Source organism: Maniola jurtina, chromosome 21, assembly GCF_905333055.1.
Source record: "Maniola jurtina chromosome 21, ilManJurt1.1, whole genome shotgun sequence".
Classification (NCBI taxonomy): domain Eukaryota; kingdom Metazoa; phylum Arthropoda; class Insecta; order Lepidoptera; family Nymphalidae; genus Maniola; species Maniola jurtina.
The window spans coordinates 10,495,860-10,514,293 of record NC_060049.1 but is presented as its reverse complement, the minus strand read 5'-3'; the positions used below and the strand labels follow the sequence as shown (position 1 = coordinate 10,514,293).

The 18,434-nt window shown below is 36.7% G+C and overlaps 1 protein-coding gene and 1 non-coding gene across 2 annotated transcripts in view; one reads left to right on the top strand and one right to left on the bottom strand.

Annotated features, from left to right (window-relative positions):
- LOC123876254 (neurobeachin) overlaps positions 1-18,434 on the bottom strand; it is a 507,523-nt gene that overhangs the window by 449,508 nt on the left and 39,581 nt on the right. The gene's annotated exons all lie outside the window — the stretch shown is intronic.
- Positions 5,787-5,859, top strand: Trnaa-agc. Its single transcript has one exon. It is a non-coding gene; the product is annotated as a tRNA-Ala (tRNA).

The window sequence follows — 18,434 nt, the reverse complement described above, 5'->3', positions numbered from 1 at the left end:
TAAACATACTTGAGTATGTAATTCATAGATTTATTTTATAGGTCCAATAATTATGTTTAGTGGGCTTTTTTCCGATAGTAACTTCTTAATTTACTTATTATTAGCAGGCTATACAAGTGTTTCATTGTGCTTTTAGTAACCTACTTTACAATATAAAGTGACACTTGACACTACCTTAGGTCAACCCTCTAGGTTACGAACTAACTGTTGTCGCGCCTATTTAGTTCTTTTACGCTTATTTCGACGGCACCCGGGTAAATACCTGATATTCTTTAAATATTTAACAAAAAATAACAAAATGCACTCGAAGGTTTCATTAAAAATGCGTATGTTTCATATAAAGGTGGTCTAAAAAAGCTTCAAGGGTAGTATCCGTTAGTGGATGTCACAAAACAACGGGATGGCACAAATAAAACGATCGCCCCGCGGCCGCGCTCCCAGTCACACTTCGCTCCACTTCGCAACATATGCGACTATCAACTATCAAGCCTTTGATAGTTGTATCTATGAGCTCTGAAAGAGGAAATGTCATTTCAAGTGATCGATCTACTCTTTTGTTATTTCATCGCACGATTAAACTATTCTCCTCACCGAATTTCAGACACGGCAAACCCGTGAATGCATGATTCGCTGCCGAATAAGCTAACTATAAGACCAACGAGACAGTTTGTTTAATGTAGACTAAACTATAGTAATTTAGTAATAAAAATATGTAGATTGTGAAAAACTGTCATTCGTCTAGGTATTCTTATTCAATTTTATCTAAGTTTATTTATTTCCATGAAGTAATAGTAAAGCTAAAATAGTACTACTACTACCTACTACTCATTTATCTAGACATAACGTATTGTACTGAGGGTTGAGGCACGTACTTTCGATATAAATAGAAACTTCTTTCATTACTTGAAAACTGACGACGCGTTAGTTGGTACTTGTATAGAGTAACCACGTAATTCTATACCTTATATTATAAGCTTTCTATACACCTCAACGAAGTGGAAAATGTAACTCAAGTACAGAATTTACTGCATAATACTCGTATAAATAATGATATATTAAATAGAAGCCTTATTTTAATCAAGGTATTAGACTTAATTAAGAAGGAACTTTCCTTCTTATCAAGGAATGCCTTCGTTTAACCTTTAAGAGCTCTGCACTCGACGACGAGTATGTACCTACCTGGCGAGAAGTGGCTGGATAAGGAATGCTAAGGAAGTAAGGTGTGGCGGCGTCTTTGGAAAAGGCCTATGTTCAGCAGTGCTCTTCTGCAGCGCGCAGGCGGAAATGATGATGATGGGGGGAATATTATATACCTGGGGGCTGGGCTGGGACACACAATTAGGTAGATCCAATTTCGAGTAAGAGGTTACCCGCCGAATCCAGTTCGGCTGGACAGCGTTCGAGGAGCTTCGAGATGTCTTCTGGTCCAAAATTCCTCACTGACAATTAAACAGTGTAACAATTTCGTAAGTTATTGCGATACCTGAAAAGCCTAACAGTAGAATCCAAAGATAATGCGAAGAATAGAGAAGAGATCTATTGGATCTCTTCTTCTTCTTAGAAGATTCTTATCACTACCCACATTATAAATGCGAAAGTGTGTTTGTTTGTTGGTTTATTGGTTTGTAGGTTTGTCTTTCAATAACGTCGCAACGAATTTAAGACCTGGGGAGTGACATGGCTACTTTTTCCCCTCGGTATTTTTAATAGCCTAAATCCACGACGACGAAGTCGCAGGCATCAGCTAGTATTTAATATTCTTACCAGACCCTCAGACTCAGGAGTAGTCCAAAGTCGAGAGAATGGTTAAAGCTCTTAAACTAGTCACAAAAACCTGGCATTTGACATAATATACCTAGGGAGGCTCAACCCCAATGGAAATCGGAAAACAGCAAGAAGTGAACCTGCGACCTTTGATCATGCGCCGTGACTACTAGACAATATGCCCTTACTACCCATGACCACTATGAATGAAATGAATACTTACGAGTAGGAATCAATATATGTAGTACGATATGATGCCCGTGACTTCGTCCTCGTGGATTTAGGTTTTTTAAAAATCTCATGGGAACTCTCTGCTTTTTCGAGATAAAAAGTGGCCTATGTCAATTTCCGGGACGCAAACTACCTCTGTACCAAATTTCATATAAGTCGGACAAACGGATGAGCCATTAAGAATCCCGTGGGAACTCTTTGATTTTCCGGGATATAACGTAGCCTATGTCCATCCCCAGGATGTAAGCTAACCCTGTATCAAACGTCATCTAGGGCCGTGAAAAGCTGACCGACAGATACACTTTTGCATTTATAATATTATAGTATGGATACAGAGACTATAGTTACCCTATAGAGTATATATTATACCCTATAAGTTTATTATTTGAAGAGACGGGCGCCATCATAAATACGACACCACGCGTCGCCTCTCCATTAAATACTCCTTTGTCATTTTATGAGTATCTTACATTATAGTTATAAAACATCTACCTAGATTTTATGTATTAAAGTTAAAGGACGTTGTTCTAAGCAAATAAAGAGTATTTGTCACTTTATCACTAGCTATGCGTTTAAATTCAGAAGAGATTCAACATGCTGTAAATCAAACTTATGGTAAAATTCGAGATATCTTTATTTTCTTCTTGTTATCTTTATTTTTAAGGTTTTCTTAGTTATTAAGGTGTCGATAGTGGTACATGTTTGATGCGTATGCGAGTGGCCAATGGTATTCTAATTTGAAAGTCATAGTATCTCACATAAGCCCACTGATACAAATTGTTTAACATGTAACGACCTTCGCCCAATGATCGCGACGTGGAGTCTCCATACAAAAGTCATTATTTAATGGTTAATGTTCCTGTCATTTTAACTTATAAGCTTCACCGCTACTATATCTATTGTATTTCGACTACCGACGCAACTTGACACCAAGTTGTTATTAATAATGTAAATAACCCAGGCTTGTTTAAAGGACTCATTAATTTCGGCAGACTCGTTTACGAACCGACCTCTTCCGGTTAAAGTCACCTTCACCCACAGAATCCATACTTTCATACTAATTCAATCCATAAGGATAAAATAAACCAATAGCCGGCGATGGACCGGGGATGGCATGATGATGATGAATACAGTACCTGTGACAGTGTGTCTGTCTGTTATCTTCTCATGGGCACAACTACAGAATTGATCTTCACAAAATGTGGCACAGAGATAGCTTGCATCTTGCAGACGCACATAGAGTATTTCGTCTTTTTTTATTTGATTTTCCGAGATAAAGGTAGTCCATGTCCGTATCCGGGATGCAAACTATGTCCGTACCTTTCACCAAAATCGGTTATAATGATGGGCGGTGAAAGATTTTCAGACAGACAGATAAACTTTCGCTTTTGTAATATTAGTATGGATAGTATGGACGAACAACGCCTGGCTCAAACGTCAACCAATTTTCATAATTATATCATGTAAACCAAATATCATCTAAATTGAACGTCTGCTGAAACGTCAGTCAAGTTTCTGACGGCACATTAAGAAACTCAGATGAGCGTCAGAATGTGAAAATTTCACACAAAATTAATATTTTAGACTCGCGTCACACATAAATACCCGTATATTATGTCTCTTTTGTTAACTATTCCCAACACTTAGTTTTTGAATTAAAAATCCTTAGAAGTGAATTTTTTTATTCAAATATAAGCACTTGTGTTGGATAATATTTACGCGGAATATACATAAGCTAAAAATAAAAAATGAATAAATAATTATAAACTATAACAGTATGAAGTTGTTTACAAAAATTAAAACTTTATTGTTGATGTAACTAAACCAGGGGTTAGTCATAGCCTAAATAGAATATACGATCTCACTGTTCCGTCCCGACAAAACAAAAAGATTAAAACAATAAGCCCACAAACGTAATAAGCCTGTAAATCATTTTTATTGGCTTAAAACAATGTCATTCTCAAACATTTTGCTAATAAATCATTTATCGCCCTCTCGGATAAAGTATCGCTTAATTCGATTTTAATAGAGGCACCAGCGAGAAACAAAAAAGGCAAATGCAATAAATGAAGACTTGGAGTTGTTTAATAAATCTTTTAAGGCCTAATGCAGACTAATCGTTCCAGCAAAAGGTGGTAAAATTAGTACATAAGACAAAATGTAATGAGCACTACTAGGCAGGCTTACCGAAAGTAAAGTCATTACAACATTTGCCTTGGAACCTGCAAGGTGAGGAGGAGAACGAGAAGAGTATTTTATTGAAATCATCATGATGAGTCCAAATAGTTGACAGGGTCCAAATCCGGCTTGATTGCAGAGCGCGATTTAATGACTTCCAGGTCTTCAATATGACGTCGAGTCTGATCTGTCGATAAGATTGGTTCAATGTCTTCTTTATTTCAATTCCAGAGTCATCTTCTAGGCAAGCGCGCTGGTCAGTAGGCCGGAATGCAGCCAAGCATTAGTCTATGACTTGTAAAAATGTATATAATATGTATATTGCATAATGTATATCACCACTCGCAAAAGTAGGCCCCTTGTCAGACATAAATCGGTTATTAAACAGAATAGATTGTTGGTCTGCTCTAGACCTTATTCTGGTGTTGATAATCGTAGGAAAAATGTCGATAATTCACTTCATCAGTGTCGCTGGAATGTTATCGAGTATCGAGCAATTTGCCTTGATTAAGATTAATTGAATTGACAAACAAAACAAAACCTTCGAGAGAGGTTATTCTTTGTCGATAAATGTTTCTTGCTACGATTTACTGAGAATTTATTTCATAGCTTTGAAACTCAATTTAAACAGGACATGCTTTTTGAAAGTTCATTAGGAATAGGATAATGTAGGGTTTACTTATTGTTAAGTATTATAATATTGTTAGCAAGTTTAAAAAATATTTTACATTTTATTCTACTTATATATATTATATTGTACAAAGTCCAAGTTTTCAATTTCAATAAATGACACGAAAGGCTTATGTTACTAAAGCACAGAGAGAATGATACGTTATTACCTAATACTGTGAATAAAGTATGAAACAATAGGAATCACTGTGTATAACGTATTCTCTATTCTCTCGCAGGCTGAATCGTTTAGACGTATGTGTTGACACTAATGTGTCGCTTTTTCGCTACGAGTTTCAAAATATTCCAATGTTAGTAACGTCTGGTAGGAGGCTTCGGCCACAGCTAGTTACCACCCTACTAGCACTAGCAAAGCCGTGCCGACAATGCCGTGTAGAAACCAAAGGGGTATAGGTTTAATAAAAACTGCCATACCCCTTCCAGGTTATCACTTCATCATCATCACTTACCACCAGATGAGATTGCAGTCAAGGGCTAACTTGTATCTGAGTAAATAATAATGCACTTGACTCTTAATTCTGTTTGACATTAATTTAAATTAATTTTGTTATCTTAAATATTTGCACACTAATAATTTAGTAGAAAGTTAAGGACTGTAATCATAAATTTCCATCTTATTGTACCACTTTCTCGCAAATAAATTATCTTATCTTATCTTATCTTATCTAAAAAAAGAAGTTTTCATTTTAACAATGAATATCTTGTCTGTGTATTATACCAAAGGTCGTCGTAGCTTCAGCGTTGAAAGTGAGGCTGCGTACCGTGTGCCTCTAACAAAGAATCGGTCCAGTACCGCGGCGTCCTTGCCCGCGGCAATGTTATGCGAAGCGATTGACTTTCAAGTTTCAACTACTTGTCTTGATCTACATACGTTGTTTCTTTCGCGACACAAGCTGTCAAGTTAATTCGCAATTTTTCCCAACGGGGGCGTAGCTCAGATGGTAGAGCGCTCGCTTAGCATGCGAGAGGTACCGGGATCGATACCCGGCGCCTCCAACCAATCGTTTCTTTAACATTTTTGATTTGTTTTCTTTATATTTGAGTTAGCGCAATTTACTTAATCCCTACGTGATTTTTACTGTCAACTATGTACATACAGGCGAATACAAAAATTATGTATTTTATTATTATAGAAACAAATACTACAAATCGCATTGAAAAAATCTTGTTTAGAATGGCCAGTTTAATGTGTAGTATAATAATAGGTAACGTATAATAACACAATACAATAAAATCGTGTATACGAGTATAATGTGTATAAATACTTAAAGATATTTGAAATTAAGCTCGTTTGTCCACAAGTATTGTATTCGATTCGAGGCGATTCGACTGTAGATCGCGGGGCCCCACGCGACGGACGGTTAAATAAGATACTAGGTACAAGACATCTGAAGACTAAATAGCGACAGAGAGGTTAACTAAAAGGACAATACACCACAAGAACCCAATAAGCTTCATAAGATACATACCTATTTGCTCTTAGCACGACCTTTATCCTATTAATAGACGAGAAAAGGGTATTTTAAAAAATGTTTATGCACAGGGTCGTCTCCGTCACCGTAGCCACTCTACCATGTTAGTTTATCTCTTAGTTAATAAAATACAATTCCTGGTGCTGTTCCCGGGGGCATAAAACTCGAGTGATAGAGTCGCAAGCTTCATCACGACTTTGATTAAACACGAGAGTTGCCACTGCAGTTATAACATTAAAATAAATTGCACTTTTAAACATGAGAAATTATAGAAGTTCGAATAATGCGCATTTTGATGTTGATTGTTGACACAGCATCAACTCGCACAAAATTACTTTCATCAATATTTTCTGAGGATCTAAAACTTTACAAGTTAATGTTAACAGTGCGTAAATCGGTCATTAACCGACTTCCAAAAAAGGAGGAGGTTCTCAATTCGTCGGAATCTTTTTTTAGTAGGGACAGGAAAGGAACGTACCTACGTGCAACGGAACGGGACGGACGCAAACGGCTATATCCTTACTCTGTGTTACTAGGGTCCAGCCACGTATACTTGAGACTTTCACACCTAGAGTGAATGGCTTTGCTAGGAACGCGTTCCAAGTAGACCTAATAGTAGCATTTTTTCAGGCACAAGTTTATTTTGCACTTTTCCCACAACTTCGTTCGCGTAATTTATAAGCCCAAGCTAAGTATCAGTGAAAGAAGTATTTTCAGAATCGGATCATTGGTTCCGTACATTTCTTTACCTCTTTATTATATTATTGTAGATTAGTGCATGTTTAGCAGTGGGAGGGCGGGCGGTTCGTATCGCATGCTGCATTTTACACCATACAGATTTGTCTGTTTCCGCAGATTATAGCAAATTAAGCTTTTGGTTCCTTGAAAGCAATTTCATTAATCAAAGGGTCAATCCCTTACAATAAACGATAATAACATCTAACTCCCAGTGGACAGTGTCCAATTGTGAACAATTATGCAAACTTGTCGCTTCATTCAGCGCTTAAATTGCTTTCAGCTTTGTCTCCGACGTAACGACTTAACCACAGAGCGCGTAATTTCATTCTTAAGCTTCTTAGAGACGAGCCACATGTTAATTTTTAGGACATCACAGATGTGTCCAGTTCTTTAGTTTGCAATTTTTTGGATTCGTTATACTGTGAGTTTTAAACAAGTGTAAATTAAAAATTTGTAACACCCTCGACAAGTGAAGGTTGCAGTAACTAGAAAACAGCTGATAACTTTCAAACGGCTGAACCGATTTTCTTAGATTTTAGCTAAGGACACTCGATCAAGCCACCTTTCAAACAAAAAAAAACTAAATTAAAATTGGTTCATTAGTTTAGGAGCTACGATGCCACAGATAGATACACGCGTCAAACTTATAACACCCCTCTTTTGGGTCGGGGGTTTGTTGTATTAGGATCTTTTTTCTCATACAAAGCTTTCTTAAGAAGTTTCTTTATCGTTTGCACCTCTCGTTCAACCATACCATTTGACTGAGGATATTCTGGGCTTGACATAGTATGTTTAAAATCATACTTCCTAGCAAAATTCTTAAAACTATCACTAGAAAATTGCAGCCCACCATCACTAAATACTTCTTTAGGAATTCCATGCCGACTAAAAATCTGCTTTAATTTGTCAATGATACTTTCACTTGTAGTACATCTTAAAAAATCTATTTCAGGAAACTTTGAATAATAATCTATCACAATCATATAATTACAACCGTCTAATTGAAATAAATCTACACCTACTTTCTCCCAAGGTAATTCTGGTACAACATGAGGCATTAAAGTCTCTTTTTTATTATTATTACTAAAACGTATACATGTTTCACACCGTGAAACCATATCTGTTATCTCATGAATCATTCTTGGCCAATACATAGCATCATTTGCCCTTAATACCGTTTTCGTTATTCCTAAATGTGGAAAATGTGCACGTGCTAGCATTTCTTTTCTTAATTCTGGTGGCACCACTAAACAATTTCCTTTAAATATTAAACTTGATTTATAAGTCAAGCTATCTCTAACATGCCAATATGGCCTTATTATTTCTGGTACTGAGTTTTTGTGAGCAGGCCAGCCCTTTAAAATTGAATCTTTTAATAGTAACCCCACAACCATCTTTATATACAACTTCATATGGTCGTGTGATTCGACCTCCGGTTAGGTATCCTGAGTAAAAAAGGGAGATGTTGTATTAGGATCTTTTTTAATAACAAACCTCTTTTGTATGTTAATATTCCTTCGTCATGTAATGACAGTAAAAAAAGGATACATAATAAAAAGACATGTAAAACTGATGGTGTCTTATTTAATAAAATAATTTTATAATTAAATTATAAACACGACAGGGGTTAATTAAAAGATCGCCGTCATTTTTAATCTTGTTCTCAGTTGAAAGACATTAGGAATCTCAAAATCGTTGTCTTCTCTGTTTGTGCATCATAATAGTTTTTTTAATCTGTAATGTATCGCTTTTATCCCAAACGAAAAATTATTTATAATATTTATTTACAGCAAAAAAATTGTCTGACACAATGTTGTACATGACAACGCGTAATTCCATTGACACGTATGACGTATAAGTAGTCGCATTTTACAGGTGTCGCGAACGTGTGATTAAAACCCAGACCACACTAGGCCACAATTCCATACTTCACAACCAGCCAACCAAATCACGAGTTGCGACCACCACTACAGCTACTATGACCACCAGTAATCGCAAAACAAGTAGTCTTTTAATCTGAACCCCAGGCGTATGACTACGAAGCACATAAAAATAAATCTCAGCAGCTCCTATGTTTTATATTCTAACGGCTGATTTTTCAATCGTCAGATAAACTTTTAATAGATTTCTTATACAAAAATTGTCAAAACTTCAAAACTCCTAATTCTCTGACCATTACAAAATCAGCTTTTAGTCTATTACCTGCACATACTGTACCTATTTGTTTTGCGATTAATGTAACATGTTTAGTCATTTGTGGCAACACAACTTCAGGCAGTTGCAAAAACACGATCTTTCCATCGTGGTCCATCTGAACCTACTCTTAGATGACAACCGTTGGATGCATTCAGTTTCAATGTATGATTACACGGAACGCTTGTAAGCGAAGCACAATTGCAGTGACTCATGTGAATTTCGAATTTCCATATTACATCACACTCTCTGTTCTTAGCCTTTAGCACTCTAGAATTGAAACTATTTTAGGTATGCGCGAAGATTGTAAAAGAGATGATATAATTAAGTTCGCCTTTCCAAAATCTATTTTTCAATTTTTGGTGTGATTACCGCTGTACACAAATCCTAGAAATGGTAGAGGTGTGTGAGATTGTCGCCGCGCAGATGTGTAGCGGAACGCTATTATAAAAACAGACGTATTTCAGAGCGTTACAGTTTAATTTACATTGTTAGGCTAGAGATATTACGTGCTTTGCAAATTCATTTCATTTGGAGTGAGTTGCTAAAAATCGGGATACGCTGTGCCACATTTCATCATCATTTCAATCTGTTGGAAGGACTGTGAAAAGCTAGCAGACAGACAGGCAGACAGATAGACAGACTGACAAACAGACACACTTTTGCATCTATAATATTAGTATGGATGGATAAGTGAACTATGACTATGCGACGTACGTACTCGTATGTGTCAAATCATAAATTCACGGCGCGCGTACCCACGCTGCGCGCAAATATGGATCCTGTAGGTATGTCCCACGAACAAACAGCAAACTTTTAGGTCTGAATACTTGCAAACATATTTCCTTGTTTACAAGGGATCTCAGCAAGTTCGCAAGGAATTTCGGGAACCCATACTCAAAGGGGTGGAGTAAAAGTAAAACTATTTCTACGTGGATCGAATCACAAACTTCGAACTTCGTTTCTATTTCATGCACATTTTATCTTTATTTTAGGTTGATCCCTGTGAATGAATTAAAAATGATAATAATAATCGGATTCAATCTACATATTATACGCATCGAATTGAGGACCCCTCCTTTTTTGGAAGACTGCAAAAGAAAGGAGTGTAATATTTTCAAGGTTCATGTATACCTATTACTCCTATAACTATGTAAGTTTCTTTATTCCACCATAACTTTCAAATGCCAGAATAGATTTGGTTAATTATTGTTATTATCGGTGAGTCCAATCAAACCAAGTGATACTGCAATTTTTTTTTTAATTCACTATGGCGGCTGTATGGCGCAGTTTTCATTTTTCTGTCGTGTTTTTAATGTTTTTGATTAAGACTTGTTATTGAAGTTCTGAAAGATACGCTAAGACTAGTAATACCCTGCTCATCAAAAGTTAAGGATTCGTGTCAGAAACTCAGAGCTCAGAGGTAACGTTACGCCTTTTAAACTTTGTAATATCGAGGGAGTTTTAATCAACAACTTCATAATTTATAAAGGGTTTTAATAAACAAATGATGTAGCTTTTAACCCCGTGGATGTTTATTTCTCGAGAGATTACGCTAATGAAGGAACTTTTCCAGCTTTCCCAGCGTGCTCAAGGTATAAGCTAACTCTAGGTAAACAACTACCTACTCGCACAGCATAACTAAAATTAACGGTTTCTTGTTTATCGTCAGGTGGTCACTATAACTTTAGCAAATAAAAATAGGTTTTTTGGGGGATTTCCTGTTCAACGTACCCCAAGGGGCCAACGCGCAACGGGACACTATTATTAAGCCTCCGCTGAATGTTAATGTAACTTTGACTGAATAAGTAATTCAACTATTTATGATAGAAAGTGATTTCCTAAAAAAATTTATTCACTCTTATTTTTGAGATATCTACCCGGTTTGTCGTGAACACCAAGTCAAGAAAAGACAAAGTCGCCAAGCTTTATATACCATGGCATTTAGCGTTCCACTTCATACATTATATATACCAAGTAATTCCAAGGTAATTCCAGGTACCTGTTGTTTTAGAATGCTTTTTAAGTAACTAGTGCGTTTCTTGTCGCTTTTCTCAGTAGAATCTATTTTCTGAACCAGTGGTACCTACTTGCTACGAAATAAAAATAAAATAAGAGATTGTTTGCACTTTGTTCTGTACATTATACCGCCGCATTTGTTGTTAACAAAATTAGACTAAAACAGCAATAAAATGCAAAACGTGTAGCGCAAATCGAATATGTTAACAGTGGGGGGTAGGGAGGAGTAAACCGGGGTTTTGCATGGGGCAAAAGGGTCGAGGCGCGTCTCCGGAGTCTGATCGGGGGGAATTGAATTCTGTCGCGGAAACTAATTTAAATAGCCGCCGGATGCCCCGTAGCCATGGGGTATCGGTGCGTTTTAACCTCGTTTGCTCATAGCCTATAGATTATTCCGATAGCTGTTGCAAGGTTTTCTCTTGGGTGTATTTAAAAATTTTTAACGCGTTTATTCAAGACATGTTGACGTAGAATCGAAGCGATGTTTACATTATATATAGCGATAACTTTTTCTACACTATGGAGCGTTTGTACTGCGGTATGTGTCGCAAATTCTACGCGAAGTAAATTAAAAGGTAATTTGAGTTTAAGTCGAAGAACCGATAGACGTTGGGGGTTCCTAGGTGCTGGAATGGTGACCTCATACTGGAAAGCGCAGCATTGACAGACCCCCCACTAGATGGACAGACGAAACTAACACAGTCAGTCGCAGGGAGCCGTTGGACTCAGCCTGCGCAAGATGTAACAAAGTCCCTACAAGAGACGAAAACGAGTTAAGATAGTATGACGAGAGTTAATGTAAATCTGTCGTTTAGTAAGGATCTTTAAACAAGCACAATACATATCATATTAATTAAAATGCAATAATGAATTGTCAGTGAATAATTTCAAGGACCCAGATCCATTCATGCACAATGCGGGCTGATTCATTTGCATTTGAATACGTTTGATATCCACTATACACTGTTCATGCTTCAAGTTTAGTGCCAATGAGATGCATCATGCAAGTCGCCATTGGCACACAGTTTCATGTTTTGTACTGGACTTTTATTAGTATTCTTGGTATTTAGTCTATTTCACTGCCTCGTCTATCTAGCGGCTAGCTTATTCGACTCGACCATGAGAGCCCGGGCTTGAATCCCGAGTCGCACCGAAAAATTTACTGGGTTTTCTATCAATAAATTCTCGGTTTGGATTAAGTAAATTGGCAAAATAGCATGCCCGTGCATATTCGGTCCTGTCCTGCCAGATTACTGCCCCATCGGATTATGAGAGTGCGGGGATACAGAGCACACCTATCTTGGCGCACACACTTACACACAATGATATCTCCTGCGTTCCTAACCTCTTTTACGATTGGCTAGCGTGGCTGAAATTTTCACTAAGTCAAAATATGAAAAATCGGTATTTTATCATTGAAACAGTCCTCAGTAGCCTAAACACAATCAGTGCGAGACATCTCTCTTTAGCATAACAAAAGCCGCGAAAAAGCGTTGTCGCACCCTGGGTCCAGGATCTTTGTAGGACCAGTTTAGAGCATTGTATAAAGTGCAAAAGAAGCTTGTATTTTTGTTGGTTACATCAAACGCTAGCCCGCGAGTTAAAAGCGGGTAAAGGGGGTGGGTGAAAAACAAAGACAAAATGCGTAGGAATATAGAGCACGAACGTGCGGAGTACCAGGACAGCAGAGATGACAAAGAGATGTGTCCCACTAGAGTCCTTTCACCACTTTCACGAAACATTGCGAGACACGGATGGGTATATGTATTTCATTTCACGAGCGAGCGATTTTGGTTTTAACAGTTTAAGTGATGAAGCGGTAGAAAATTGTGCTTAGCTTAGATCACGTGTGTAGGTACTTTAAGTGTTGAAAGAACACTTTTATCACTTAAGTACTTGTTTACCTAATGATAGTTAATTATTGGAAACAAATCTAAATATGCTTTATATAAAATAAGCTTTTTAAGCATATTTTTAACTCTTTCCTAGAATAAATAAGCACGAAAATCTGATTTGGCGATAGATTCGATTATTTTGGGAACGTAATACGACACGCAACCACCAAAAAAAATATCTATAGGTTTGGAATTTGGAAAGAACGGCATCTGCACCCGATATCAAAGATCACAAAGCAAATCGTAGAGCTTAGCACTTTTCTGCTGAGTTTCAAAGATACCTGAAACGCCATCTGTTCTCCGCCAAATGTACTACGCTGAAGGTAGCCGTGGACGAATGCCACGGGGGGTATGAAGTTGTAGGGTAGTTGTTTAAGCAGTTCAGAGCTACGCTAAGAGATGGCGCTAGTAACGATAAAATATAACCACCCCATAAAAAAAATTAATGTATGTGTAATAATGTAAACAAAATTAATTCTATACTTCCTCTATATTATGTAACTTCTATTTAGTAGAATTAAATTTTACTTACCAGCCTGATCAGTTCCAATATAATTGCGTTCGTACTATTTAAAATCCAATCACTTACCTGAAAAGAAAAAAATATATATTTAATTACTTAAAAATTTTAAGTTTTAGTAAATAAGGTAAAAGTCTATTCACAATCATTATTTCCAACGATCTGTCTCAGAGAAAACGTCAGATATAATGTCAGCCAGTCAGTTTATCCCAAACAGCAAGATGATGCTCAAAAAGTCCAGTCTCACTGACTAGACTTATGAAAGCCCAGTCTTTTGCCTTGGACCTAGAAAACTGAAATTTTGGACAGATGTTTACATAACGTAGTCAAGGAATAAGGACGGATTTTTCGAAATTCTCAAGGTACAGGGAAATTATATTTCCAACCAGCGAGGCTGCGGGAGGTCACTACTTGTACCTAATAAAATAGATGCAGCACGCTAAGACGGAGACAAACACCAGAAAATATAAGAATTTCGTGAGTTAAATTGGATACGTAATGTAATGTAGTTAAAATCCCATGGGTCCACATACGAAGCGATTTGCCTCCTTGTTTCTAATTCGAACTGCTAGCATATGGAACACCATTCCGGCATCAGTTATCCTTCAACTTTTAATAGGTATAGGTAATTTCAAGTCAAGAGAGAATAGGCATCTACTAGGCAAGCGCGTTTCATCTTAGGCTGCATCATCATTTGCGACTAGGTCTGACTGCAGCCAAGCGGTACTCTATAAATTAAAAAAAAAAAAAACAGTCAGGTAAAGAGATCAAAATATGAGACAGACGGTCAAACATATTATTAAGGTAGGGCATTACGTGACGGATACTCGGTGCTTCGCTAATGAGGGATCCGTTTATACGTCCCTCGAGGGATCGGCCCTCCACATTGACCAGCGTTATTTATTTGCACTTGTCCTATTTCGTACTTATTATGTTCTGTTTGGTTTGGTATTATTATGCTAGTTTTGATGTTAATTTGAGTTGAGGTTTAGAGTTATATCGCTTATTTTCCTGATTAATCTAAAGTATCAGTTGGTTGTAAGTAAAACTGGTCAAGTGTGTGCCAAAAGCCCAAAACACGTACGTAAGTCATACTATTTTTTTTTAATACTCAGGAAGTACCTTAATTATTTTTTTCTAAATTTAAATATGCCTCTATGTAGCGATAACAGGCTTCTATCATCATCAACCCATCGCCGGCTCACTACAGAGGACGGGTCTCCTCTCAGAGTGAAAGGATTTGGCCATAGTCTATCACGCTGGCCAAGTGCGAATTGGCAGACTTCACACACCTTTGAGAACACTGTGGAGATTTCCCAGGCATGCAGGTTTACTTACGATGTTTTCTTCACCGTTAAAGCAAGTGATATATTTTAATTACTTAACGCACATAACTCCATAAGTAAGAGTAGCGTATTCGGGATCGAAGCCCCGATTAGAAGACGAACGACCTAACCACCAGGCTATCACAGCTTTGTTAGACATGTACACATCACAGGTTTCTATATCAACTTTATTATTTACAAGTGTAAATTAAAAATTTATAACACCCCCGACAAGTGAAGGTTACAGTCACTAGAAAAGAGCTGATAACTTTCAAACGGCTGAACCGATTTTCTTGAATTATAGCTAAGAACACTCTCGATCAAGCCACCTTTCAAATAAAAAAAACTAAATTAAAATCGGTTCATTAGTTTAGGAGCTACGATGCCACAGACAGATACACAGATACACAGATAAACAGATACACACGTCAAACTTATAACACCCCTCTTTTTGGGTCGGGGGTTAAAAATAACTGTGGCCTACTGACATCTATAACAAAGGTTCTTGTTTTACCACGAACCACTAAAAAGGGCGATAATCCATAACTTGTTCATTAGAAACATCTTATACTCACAACGTTGACGGACAGAACATCGTTAACTAGACATTAAAATGCTAGAGGCGAAATCAGCCTCAAAGTAGAACCATTACGTTCTATTATAAAGCATCTAGGCGCCATCAAAGACTTATTCACTGCTGTCATACAACATGGAATGGATCACTCGACACACTTTTCGGTTCTTCTTCGCATTCCATACAATTTGCAGGTCATGGATCCCTGCAGTGATGCCTGCATATCTCTCTATCAGTTATTCATTAAAAATCTTTGCGAATACCGAATGCACAAAAGACTATTCACGTAACTACAGTTTCACTATTCAATCACGTCGCAACGGAGTAACGGATCGACGTAATTTTTGCATGGTTATAAATTGGTATAAATGGGGATTTACTTCCCACAGGATTTAAAAAATCTAAGTCCACGCTAGTCACCCAGGCCTTTGGAAAAAGGCCGTAACGTGTGATAAGTCATCTGACAGAAACTAAACTGTGGTCACTCTGTATTCTGTCTCGCTCACTCATAAGGACTAATATGACTGCCTAGCCAATATGGTGCGTTTCATCCCCGTTTCCGCTCGTGCGTTTATTTCACTTTTGCCAATTAAGTACCTCTCCATCCTAAAGCTTCTAATAAGCTTCTGATCAATAAAGAGCTTACTTTTCAAAAAATCGAAACAAAAGTCAGTTCTAAACATTTTTCGCAATAACGATCCCCTAAAAGTAATAAGTCCCAAGTCATCATAAAACATTAGAGATCACATTCTTGAGTAGCAAAAGCCCTCAAAGCGGCTAAAAGTCTATTAACAAAGGAAGAGCCGCCGTAACTTTATCAATATTTCATCCGTGTCAATAACCTGAGCCAACATTCTCATTTCTCATGTTTTTCTTGCCGGAGTAAACAAAATTATGAAATTAATTTTCTCGGACCTAAAGACTCCTTCACAACATAAATTGTTATAAGACGTTTCTTATAACGAAAATATTCACAGATTGAGTTCGTTCATACTCGTACAATAAAAGCAAGTAATCTAGACATGGAGCTAGGAATCAGCTTAGTTTCTAACTATGGAATCTAAACTATGAGCATACTAAACATACCATTTTGTGCGGTTGAGTCGCTTGAGTATAATGCTTTCATAACATGCTGAAAGAATTCTGATTTATAAAAACAAAAACACATTAAGTAAAAATTATTAGAAACATTTATTGATGAATTTTTAACAAGATTCCGAAATCCTGGAGATTCTCAACTAGGCACGGTTTAACGCCGAAGTTATAAACAACGATATTATTAAGAACAATCATTATTATTATTAAAATATGTAATTTAAGTGTATGACTCTGTGTTCGATAATAAATAAAATAAAATAAAAATAAATTACCTAAATCTGTACGCTTGTATAAAGGGGGTGTGATATTACGACATAATCACTCATTAGTGAGTGCGTACACACAATTGTTTACAATGATTAACAAAAACTAGAGCCTGAAGTAAATAGCGTACAATAAAGGCGAATGGGAATAATAGGCCCGGGCCGGACCGGCGTGGAGGCGGTCAAAGGATAATTTAAGCGCATCATAAATTTCGTCCGTGAAATGAAAGAACGTAAATAGGATCGTCTAATAAAACCTCATCTAGTGGAAATAAGCGCTTTTGTACTAGCATTATCTTATGACTAACTAACTGACCCACCCCGACTTCACTTGGAAGGAATATTGCCAACTAATCAAACCAATTCTATATATACCAACGTCAAAACGCTCAAAAAGTTTGAATAAAATACCTGAATTGTAACAAGTAAAAATTAAAAATTTATAACACCCCCGACAAGTGAAGGTTACAGTTACTAGGAAAGAGCTGATAATTTTCAAACAGCTGAACCGATTTTCTTGGATTATAGCTAAGAACACTCTCGATCAAGCCACCTTTCAAACAAAAAAAAACTAAATTAAAGTCGGTTCATTAGTTTAGGAGCTACGTTGCCACAGACAGATACATAGATACACACGTCAAACTTATAACACCCCTCTTTTTGGGTCGGGGGTTAATAAATTATTTAACGTGCTGTTTTAGTTTACACGGATTTAACATATTTTGAATAATTCATTTTTATTTAGATAGTCATAAGGCAACATCCGTAATTTTGGAAATCCTTTCTTAGTGGAAATCTTCTTTTAGAGAAAACCTACATCATGCATTTAAAATTCCTAGACCCGGGAGCTTAACCTGTACGTTGATTATGTCAGTTAAGTTAGGTTTTACTTCAATACAATATGTACAGAATATAATTTTATAGCCAAGAAATGACACCTTTTCTTAGTAACAAAGGCAAGGTCTATTTAAGTAAACATCACTTGCGAACTAACTAATATACGCCTTATTCCTACTAATTATTATTATTTAATCTTTAAGAATACTTTTTTTATTATTGTACAACACATGGGTAATGATGCATATACTCATGGGACGAACGCAGAGCAAAGAATAAATAATAATTTATTTTATATTTAAAATGAATGAACGCAAATAGGATTTCGAAATAAAACCTTTTCCACTGGAAATATTGCTCCTACATGGCTCCTACTGACAGTATGGCGCAGACTGTAAGAGCAATCGCCCAGTGCACAAGATTACTCGTTAAGTGATTACAAAAATAAAAGAATTTGAACCTTATCCTTGTAACATAAGACATATTATTTCTTGAACTTGCTAAGAGTAAAAACGAAAGAACCTAAAGTTGAAACTCCCGGATTAAAGTGCTTCATTCCATTTTAACTTTATAATAATTGTTTGGGAGGTAACTTCCAGACTTCTAGCTCATTTATTTTTACAGCTTTTATAACACA